At 40.3% G+C, this 9904-nt stretch overlaps 1 pseudogene; it reads right to left on the reverse strand.

Annotated features, from left to right (window-relative positions):
• Window positions 1-6744, reverse strand: part of LOC144239750 (ubiquitin-conjugating enzyme E2 variant 1-like) — a 32249-nt pseudogene extending 25505 nt beyond the window's left edge.
• Between the last annotated feature and the right edge of the window lie 3160 nt (window positions 6745-9904).

Below are 9904 nucleotides of genomic sequence, written 5' to 3' on the forward strand. Positions count from 1 at the left end.
TTTAAAGGTATACAGAAATTCCTTGTGTTATTCTTGCAAATTTTTGTAAGTTAGCAAAATGAAACAAATTAGATAAATAATAATCTGTATGAAGTGGTTAGCATGGCGCTCCTCCCAAGTTTAACCTTACTCCTCCTTCAATTATTTCTTTCGCAGTGCCTGAGAAGAAAAAGAAAAAAAATTTTTTTTTTCAAATTATTCAGTCTTGCTGACTCTGCTGCCGGTGCAGGGTTGTTATCGTGAGGGTTTCTGGATCTTAAGGGCAGGTGGCCGTCCCAGGATACACTCGGCCTGGTCAGGGTCATTTCTCAGTTAGGAAAGCAGCTCTCTGGAATGGAATCAGGAGGACTAGGGACAGCTTTGGGCCACTCTTTCTTATGCCTCCTTTGAGCTGCTATCCTGAGCCATGACAGTTAGAGAATCTCTCCCTCTAAGAAAGTCTGTTGAAATCCTCATAATCGAGACACCGAGGATGGCTGCTATATTTTACACTGAGCAGCTGACGGAAAGGGTGGTAAACGGGAGAAACGTAAAGCATGGCCCTTGCCTTCAAGGAGTTTATAATCTAATTAGAGAGACCATGCTACCAGATGCCGTGCTCGGTGCTGGAGGGGAAGCAGAAATAGACCTCACTACCCCTGTCCCGGAAGGGCTGGCCAGACCAAAGAGGAAACTGAGAACTTTTTTTTTTTTTTTTAATTTTTAGCGTTTATTTTATTTTTGGGAGAGAGAGAGAGAGACAGAACATGAGCAGGGGAGCTGCAGAGAGAGAGGGAGACACAGCATCCGAAGCAGGCTCCAGGCTCTGAGCTGTCAGCACAGAGCCTGATGTGGGGCTCGAACCCACCAACAGCAAGATCATGACCTGAGCAGAAGTCAGAAGCTTAACGAACTGAGCCACCCAGGAGCCCCTGAAAACTTTTAAAAGAGGTCAAGTTCACAGTGGAGTCTATCTTGAAAGTACTAGATGGAGTTCTGTCTGCTACCAGACCATGAGGCATTTCACAGTGGGGACACAGAGTGGAGGTATAAATCAGCATTTCTCAACCTATGGTATGCAGGGGAAGTACGTAGGCATCTTGTGAAAGTGCAGATTCTGATGCGGTAGGTCCAGGGTGGGGCTTGAGATTATGCCTTTTAACAAGCTCTCAGATAACACTGATGTTGCTGGTCTGTGGAGAACATACTTTGAGAAGCAAGACTGGAAAGGAACGATTATCCACCTTGGTTGTCAGTTAAACCATTCAGCAGTTTTTTGGGGACACACAGCTGTAATACAAACCCACGTAGCCATGGATTGTTGGTAGTAGAGTCTTGAGTAAAACTGGGTGTGTACTTGTGTAAACTAACGAGCACTGGGTGTTAACTGTGGCCAGGAACCATGCTAAAAAGCCTTAGGTTTTTAATGTGTGTGTTTTTTTAAATTTATTTCTGAGAGAGAGAGAGAGAGCATGAACAGGGGAGGGTCAGAGAGAGAGGGAGACACAGAATCCACAACAGGCTCCAGCCTCTGAGCTAGCTGTCAGCACAGAGCCCAACGTGGGACTCGAACCCACAAACCATGAGATCATGACCTAAGCCGAAGTCGGACGCTTAACCGACTGAGCCACCCAGGCGCCCCAGCCAAAGCCTTATATTGATTATCCCTTTTAAATCCTTGTAACAGTCCTGTGAGTAAGGCTCTTGTCTCTTAGTCTTGATGGCTTCAAAACATGGGAAATTTATTCATCATAGTTCTAGAGTGTGGGAAGTCCAAGATCAAGGTACTGGCAGATTCAGCGTCTGGTGAGGACATACTTTCTAGTTCATAGATTGCCAGCTTCTTGCTGTGTCCTCGCGTGGTGGGAGGGGGGTAGGGAGTTCTCTGGGGTCTCCGTTATAAGGGCGCTGATCCCAGTCAACAAGATTCCCCTGTTATAACCTAATCACCCCCAAAGGTCCCACCCCCTAATACCATCACATTAGGGATTAGGTTTCAACATATGAGTTTTTAGGAGGACACAAACATTCAGTCTAGAACGCAGTATTACAGTTGAGGGACTTAGTACAGAGGTCAAGTCGTTTGTCTGTGTTTATACATCTAGAACGTGGCATAGGCAGGAATTGTACCCAGACAGATACCAGAGCTCTTGAACCAGTGTCGTCTCTCAAGCCTGCATATGAGTGTCCACCCAGAACTCGCCACTGCCAAAATCCAGGTGTCACTCCTGTACTCTGCTCTCCCCCCAGTACCCAAAATGGTATAAAAATGGCTTTCAGAAGATGCCAAAATGAAAGGAGCATGTTTTGAGTGAATGCTTTCTCCGTGCTAGGCTTGACCAGGACCCATTAAATCCTCTCATTTAATTTAATCCTCACAGCAGTCTTTTCAGATAGGTGTTATAACCCCCAGTTTGTATGCAGTAAAACCAAGGCTTGCGTTGATTAAGCAACATGTTTAAGACCACTAAGCTAGCACATGGCAGGAGAACCAGAATTTGAACTCACGTTATCCGACTCCTCAGTCTGTACTTTTTCTCACCTAACAGGTTGCTTTGGCAGTGATCTGCACAGAGTCTTGGTGTTGTTCTACCCCATGAACGCTACTTGACTTTGGCCATCTAACGTGTGTGCTCAAGCTTAGTATTTGCTGTTTATGCCACGGCCTTCAGGCCAAGTAGTTTCAGAGTCATACCCCTCCCTGTCCAATCCCCATCAGTTCGTAGGCTACATATCCTCATTAGCAAACTGGCTATAATCCTGTTCTCCGGAATCCCTCTACACAGGGCCTTTTCAGAGTATGTGGATGTGGGTACGGCGGGTGGTGACAGAGTGCTGGTGGAGGCTGGTTAAACAGACATCCACGTAAGCCATATCTGGGGCTTTCAAATATGACAAACCTCCACCGTCTCTTACATGCTCCTCAGTGGATTTTAAATGGCTATTTAAAAAAGAACATCCTGAACTTCACAGTGAAATCTGAGAAATCAAAGCAACTAAGCACCACAATGGAAACAGATGTACTAGACATCGGGTGGGGCTTGTACTATGACTAGAACAAAATGTTCTCATTAGGTGCTTTTAACCACCGTCAAGTTCAAATAACTTATGTTAAATGAAATTACTTAAAATTCGCAGAAAAGTAGAGAGAGTACTGGAAGAAACACACCTATATACTCACATCCCAGATTAATAAATTTTGACATTTTTGCTTTAGGTTTTTTTGATATTTTATGGGAAAAAATGATGTTACAGAACTTCCGGTTTTTGCTTTTTAAGTAGGCTTCATGCCCAGCGTGGAGCCTGACATGGGGCTTGAACTCAGGACCCTGAGATCAAGACCTGAACCAAGATCAAGAGTTGCATGCTTAACTGACCGAGCCACCCAGGCACCCGGAGGAATTTCCAGGGAGTTTAGAGTTGGGGTGTATATACGCCTGGGAATACATAACCATTCTGTGCTATTTCCATATCCGCTCCATATGTATTCTCTCCCGAAATTGAGCTGCCTGAGAAGACTAGTCAGGAGGACTTAATAGACTTGCCGACTGATAGATCATGAAATATAATTTCTGATGAACTATAACTAAGTGATTTGGGCATATAATTAAGAAAGAGTTTAGGGAATTGACTGACTTTGCTATACCAAACTCCTTCTAGTTGTTTAGGGAACAAAGCTTCCTAGCCCTTACATGTACAAAAATGTAAAAGAAGGATAGAATTGATGCTGTCACCTGTCTCATTCTGCCAAAAAGTAGTATTAATTCAGAGATGCGTAAATGAATCGAGAGCCTATCCTTGTCTAATACGTTAAGAGATGAATTTGCAATAAAGTTTCGTTTGAAGTTTAATACTTTTTATCAAAACATTTAATATTAATGTTGTCTTAAACAACATATAATATAATGCTGGTAATTGTAATTATAAATTAATCCAGAAGTAAAAAATAACACATAGAGCCTTGTGTTCATAGAACATTTTTAAACAATTAATTTCAATTTATGTGTATTTTTCCCTGACTTATTTATAGATACTCAGGTACCAACATATATTATAAAAATCTTGGCAACAGAATGGATACATGAGGTAAAGGAAGAACAGGAACTATGTATATTTAAAGTAGATAATGGCAGAGTAGTAAATAATGATTTCATAGTTTTATTCACAGCATGTGGGAAATTGTATTCCTTGTACCTACTTACACATAAGACAAAAAAAAAAGTCATTTTTGAAATGTGCAAAGAGATACGTTGTCCTTAGAAAATCTTTTGGTGAATGAGAATAAAAACACTCAAAAACCACTGTGGTAAAGACTTCACCTCCTCTCAGAAAGAATCTCAAATCAACCAGGAGGAAAGGAAATCAACATGCAACATGCTAATTTTGAGCTTAGATTTGTTTGGCTACTAATTCAGTTTCTCTAGTGCTTTAGTCTGTATATTCTGAATCAGTTTAAGCAGATTCTTAAAAACATGATAAATTTGTCTGATTTTCAAATGTATTGGCATCCATTGTTCATAGTATCATTTTATGATCTTTATATTTCTACAATATCTTACTAATGCCCTCTCTTTCACTTCTGTTGCCTATTTGTCTTTTCAGATAACCAACTCACGATGTTGTCGATCATTTCTATTGTTTTTAGTGATATTTCATTTTGACTTTTATTGTTATATCTCCCTTCTTTGTTGCCTTGTGTTTATTGTTATTTTTGTTACCTCTAGATTAAGACCTTTTATCTCATTAATTTTGATTTTTTCCATTCCCTAAATACGTACTTAAAACTATCAAATTTTCCTTCAGATTATCTCAAGCCATCCAGGAATCGCTTTTTAAGGTGGAAGAGCTGTATAGTACAGAGATCACAACACTTATTTTAAAGATGAGGATTGTCGCTGAAACTGAGAAAGGGGAATTGAATTGCTGTCACAAACAGCACAGAACCATGCAAAGAACATAAAATGGAGAATTAGGCAGCTTTGTGACTTGGGACAGTGTATTTTTGATCATCTGTTCTAGCAGCAGTAAGAATAGCTAAGAATTCTTGATCTTTTCTGCATCAATGTAATTGAACTAACGTGAGTTCGCTCCTTAGTGAGTTGCAGGTAGAGACTACACCACGTGGAGATGTCACACAAAGGAAAACAGTATTTGCTGCAAATAAGGAGTTCGGGGGTAGGGGTGGAGACGAGGGGTGGGGGTGGGAAGAGCTCGCAAACCATGACTCCCTGAGCAAAAAAGTAAGTGAGTTCCTTTCATTTAAGGTTAGGACGAATGCTCAGGGGAGTCATCATCTGTACAGGTGGATATCAAGGTTGTATGTTATGTGCATGAGCTTTGTGTTTCTCCTTGGGTGGATATTTCAACATTATCATGAGGTAGAGGCGACTGTGGTCCATCTGTGCAGGTGTGAGTAGGTGGTTCGAGCTCAAACCAGCGGAGGTCTGCGNCTGCTTCTGCTAAGACCTTAATATGCAATAGCTCATTTCTTCCTCACAATAATTCCATGATGTAGGCCTTTTGTGCTTTCCGTGGGTCCCCGCTTCGGAGATGGGGAATCTAAAGCTTTGGATGTTGAAGTCATCTGCCCCCATGAGATAGCTGATAAGCAGTAGAGCCACAGTTCAAACTCTGGAAATGTGATTCTTGATCTGAACTCTTCCTGATAGGGAAAAATCTGTTGTAAGACGGTTGAGAGGACTGGCAGGGAAATTCCAGAACCCGACTAGAGACTCCCCTTCCAGCTTCTTCTTCCTACCCCGCTTGNTGCAGAATGCGGAAGTAACAGACTATTAATTGTTCCCTCTGTTTACTCTGTGGGCTCAGATCTCTGGAGAGTGATCTCCTCTGAGCCAGCAGGTGTGAAATAAACCTCCTGCCTTCCCAGATCTCCCAGTGCTGCCGCCTGGTTCTTCCTCCGGGTGACCCAGACCAGGTTCCGGAACATTCCCGCTGTGTTATGCTGCTTATGAAATGGAGGCGCTTACGCTTCTTCCATATGGTTATTGGAAGATTACATTAATCCAGGTGTAATGCTATGATCTAGCAAGTAGCACAGGTATATGAAATTCAGTACTCAATAGGTCAGTGTTGGTATGTTTATTCATTCACGTAGCTGTCATTAGATCCATTAGGGTCTTTTTAAAAAAAATATAGCACAATTTATATATTTTAAATAGACAAAACATTGGTATCGTTTACAGTATCTTAAGATAAATTACCTTTGAATGGGAGCTTCCTTCCCAGTACTCTGAGGTCTACAAGACGGATCTAGAAAATTTACTACTGTGGAAAATGAAGACTGCTTAAATCGAATGGGGGGAGGGGGAGGGATTGGGGTTTTTTTTGTTGATTCATTGCTATAACACTGGCCTTCGGGCGGCTGAGGGAGTTTCATGTTTTCTTTAGACCTCGTTGGGCGCTGGAGCTCCTATAGGACAACTTTGATGCTGTATGAATTCTGCCATTTTGCTAGCACTGATACGGCTCTTGGATCCACCACTCCATTAGAACGATTAACTGCATTCATATTTTCGTTACAAATCTTACAAAGTGGCGGAGCGCTTCTGAGTATTTAGGTCCACATTCTATTTTAAGGCTGTATATTCACGTTTCATAAATTGTTCTTGGAGGCCCAATTATCATCCCTATCCATCTTGTAAGTGTCATGTCTTTGCCATCTCCTGTTCCTTTCTGGCCTTCTTCCAGTTCTTCCAGTAGAAAACTGGGAGGGACTTTTACTCCCGAGCCCATGGTGGCTGCCATCTTGCATCACTGTCACTCTCCATTAGTGTGTTTTGTTTTTTTTTTTTTTAATAGTTTATTGTCAAGTTGGTTTCCATATATCACCCAGTGCTCATCCCCACAAGTGCCCTCCTCCGTGCCCATCATCCCCCTTCCCCTTCACCCCCATCAGCCCTCAGTTTGTTCTCAGCATTCAAGAGTCTCTCATGGTTTGCCTCCCTCTGTCTCCCCAACTAATTTTCCCTTTATTCTCCCCCTTGGTCCTCCGTTAAGTTTCTCCTGATCCACTTATACGTGAAAACATATGGTATCTGTCCTTCTCTGCCTGACTTATTTCACCTCACACAATACCCTCAAGGTCCATGCATGTTGCTACAAATGGCCAGATTTCCTCCTTTCTCATTGCCATGTAGTATTCCATTGTATAGATAAATCACATCTTCTTGATCCATTCATCCGTTGATGGACACTTAGGCTCTCTCCATGTTTTGGCTCTTGTTGAGAGTGCTGCTATGAACATTGGGGTACATGTGACCCTATGCATCAGCACTCCTATATCTCCATTAATTAGGGTCTTTGAATCCAACATTCATTTCATTTATATCCTGAACCCACCCTATTCCAAACCACCAGGTTATTCAACAAAATAGAGAATATTTATTGAATGCCAGGCACTATTCTAAGCACTTTACAGGCAGTGACTTTGTTAATCTTCATATCATCCCTCTGGGGAAGGTACTGGCATTGTCCCAATTTTACAATGGAGGAAATATGGGCCAAGAGAGAGACAAAGCAACTTCCCCAAGATCCCTGGCCAGTAAGCCAGGATTTGGAGCCGAAGCACCCTGTTCTCCTACATGCCACATGCTATATGTTGTAGATGTGTCACAGTTAAGTCAGTCCCCAGTGTTTTTACTCCATTCCATAAGCATATGCTAGAGTTCATATTACGGGCCAGAGTTCTCCTTTAAATCCAGTGACTGACCAGTGTGTACTGATTTCCATAATCCTTTAATAGAGAGGGTGGAAGAGGTGACTTGGAAAAAAAATATGAGGCAGAAGACTTTGTTGACAAATCAAGATCTGATTTCTGCCGAGGAACATTTTACCATAATAATAATTCAAGATGTAAATTAGTGATTTTTTCTAATACAGACAGTACAAGTAAAACAAATTATTTGCCTCAGCAGTATCTGAATTAAATATACACATGATGTGAATACTTAAATGATATTTTTAAATGCAAATAGAAATGTGACCATTTAAACTATTGTTTGATGAAAACTAATCTTGGAATTAGCGAAGTGTCGCATCGCACTCGATGCAACAGGGGTAAAATAAAGGAAAGTCAAAAATGCAGAGTTGTATATGAATGTCAAAATATCAGCGTATCTCAAAAATATCAGTGTATCTCAAAATATTTTAAGGAAATGGGAAATGCCATTGAAATTCCAGGATGTTGAAAGTCTGAAGGTTAAAATTGAACGTCCAGATCACAATACGATGAGGTTAAGGTGGAGGCCACATTTACCTAGAGAGCTACTCCCATGACGAAGGGAAGGGTGAAGAGAAATTCAGAAAGATTTGGCATGCACGTCGCCCCCTAACATTCCTTCTTAACCACACAAGAGTGCCGATAGAGACCAAATTTAACGTCTGAAAATACTTATTATTTTTGATTACATTAGCTCTGTATAAAAATGAGGAGGAGCAGATTAGTAGATGTAAAAATTTAAATACTCTGTCACTCAGAGGTACTTGTTCTTTAAATCTTAACGTGTATCGCAGGTCACTCATAGGCACACATAGCTTTAAACAAAATATTACTGCAGATACTGGTTTAAACTTTTAAGGAAACATACATATTTAAAACCCATCCTGATAAATAATAATCGACAATATCTTATGTGATTGAAAGCATTCCTCTGTTTGAAAGAACCATACATTATTCATCCCGTCCTCTCCTACTGGTGTTATATCTGGCATGTGGTGTATACCTATTAAAAACAGTACAAAAAAATGTAGGGAGTTTTTCAGGATATGGATCTTGCATGTATTTTGTTAGATTATACATAACTATCGTACCCTTTTGGTGGTATTGTAAAAGGCAATGCTTCATTTAAAATTTCACCTCCAGTTGTTTGTTGCTAATATATAGAAATACAATTGATTTTTGTATATAGTAGATATAATATCTATGACTTTGATAAGCTCATTTGTTCTAGAAGATTTTAAAAGTCTTTTTAAAAAAAAGTTTATTTATTTTGAGAGAGAGAGAGAGCATGAGAATGCAAGCGGAGACAGGGGCAGAGAGAGAATCCCAAGCAGGCTCTGCACCATCAGCACAGAGCCCAATGCCGGGCTCGAACTCACGAACCATGGGGTCATGACAGGGGCCAAAATCAGACACTTAACTGGCTGAGCCACCCAGGCACCCCTGTTCTAGAAGCTTTCTAGTACATTGACATTTTTAACAGAAACTGTCTTCTAAGAATGAAGGTTGTGTTAATTCCTTTCAAATCTCTTTTGATTTGAGAGTAGGAAAAAGGATTTTCTTTTATGTTACTTGTAGCTAGGACCCCCAGCACAGAGTGTTGAATAAGAGAGGTAAGACTGGACATCTCTGTCTTATTTCTGATCATAGGGGAAAAAAATTAACTCTTACAATTTGAGTATGATAGAGCATTTTGGTTTTTGTTAGAAAATATCTGCTGGCTGTAATTTTTTGTAGATGCTCTTTATCAATGTTAGGAATTTCTCTTTTATTCTTGTTTCTTGAGAGTTTTTAACATGAGTGTGTGTTGAATCTTGTCAAATATTTTTGTGGCATGGAGTGCGAAAATTTTTTTAAAAAATTAAATTTATTGTTATAGTGAATTGCATTACTGGTCTTTGACACAGTTTTGAACCAACTTTACATTCTTGGGTTAAACTGTACTTGGGTAGATTATATTATTCTTTTTATATATTGTTAGAATGAATATACCAGTATCTTGTTAAGATTTTTTCATATCTGTATTCAGGAGAGTTATTATTCTCTAGTTTTTTTGTTTTTTTTCTTGTAATGTCTTTGGTTTGGTATCAGGATAAAGATGGCCCCCAAAACTGAGTTGCTAACTATTCCTTCTTCTTTTGGCTCAGTTGTTTTCTTTGGAGAGGTTTTTAACCTGAGGGCTGGGGC

This window comes from Crocuta crocuta, unplaced genomic scaffold, assembly GCF_008692635.1.
Source record: "Crocuta crocuta isolate KB4526 unplaced genomic scaffold, BGI_CrCroc_1.0 scaffold241, whole genome shotgun sequence".
Classification (NCBI taxonomy): Eukaryota; Metazoa; Chordata; class Mammalia; order Carnivora; family Hyaenidae; genus Crocuta; species Crocuta crocuta.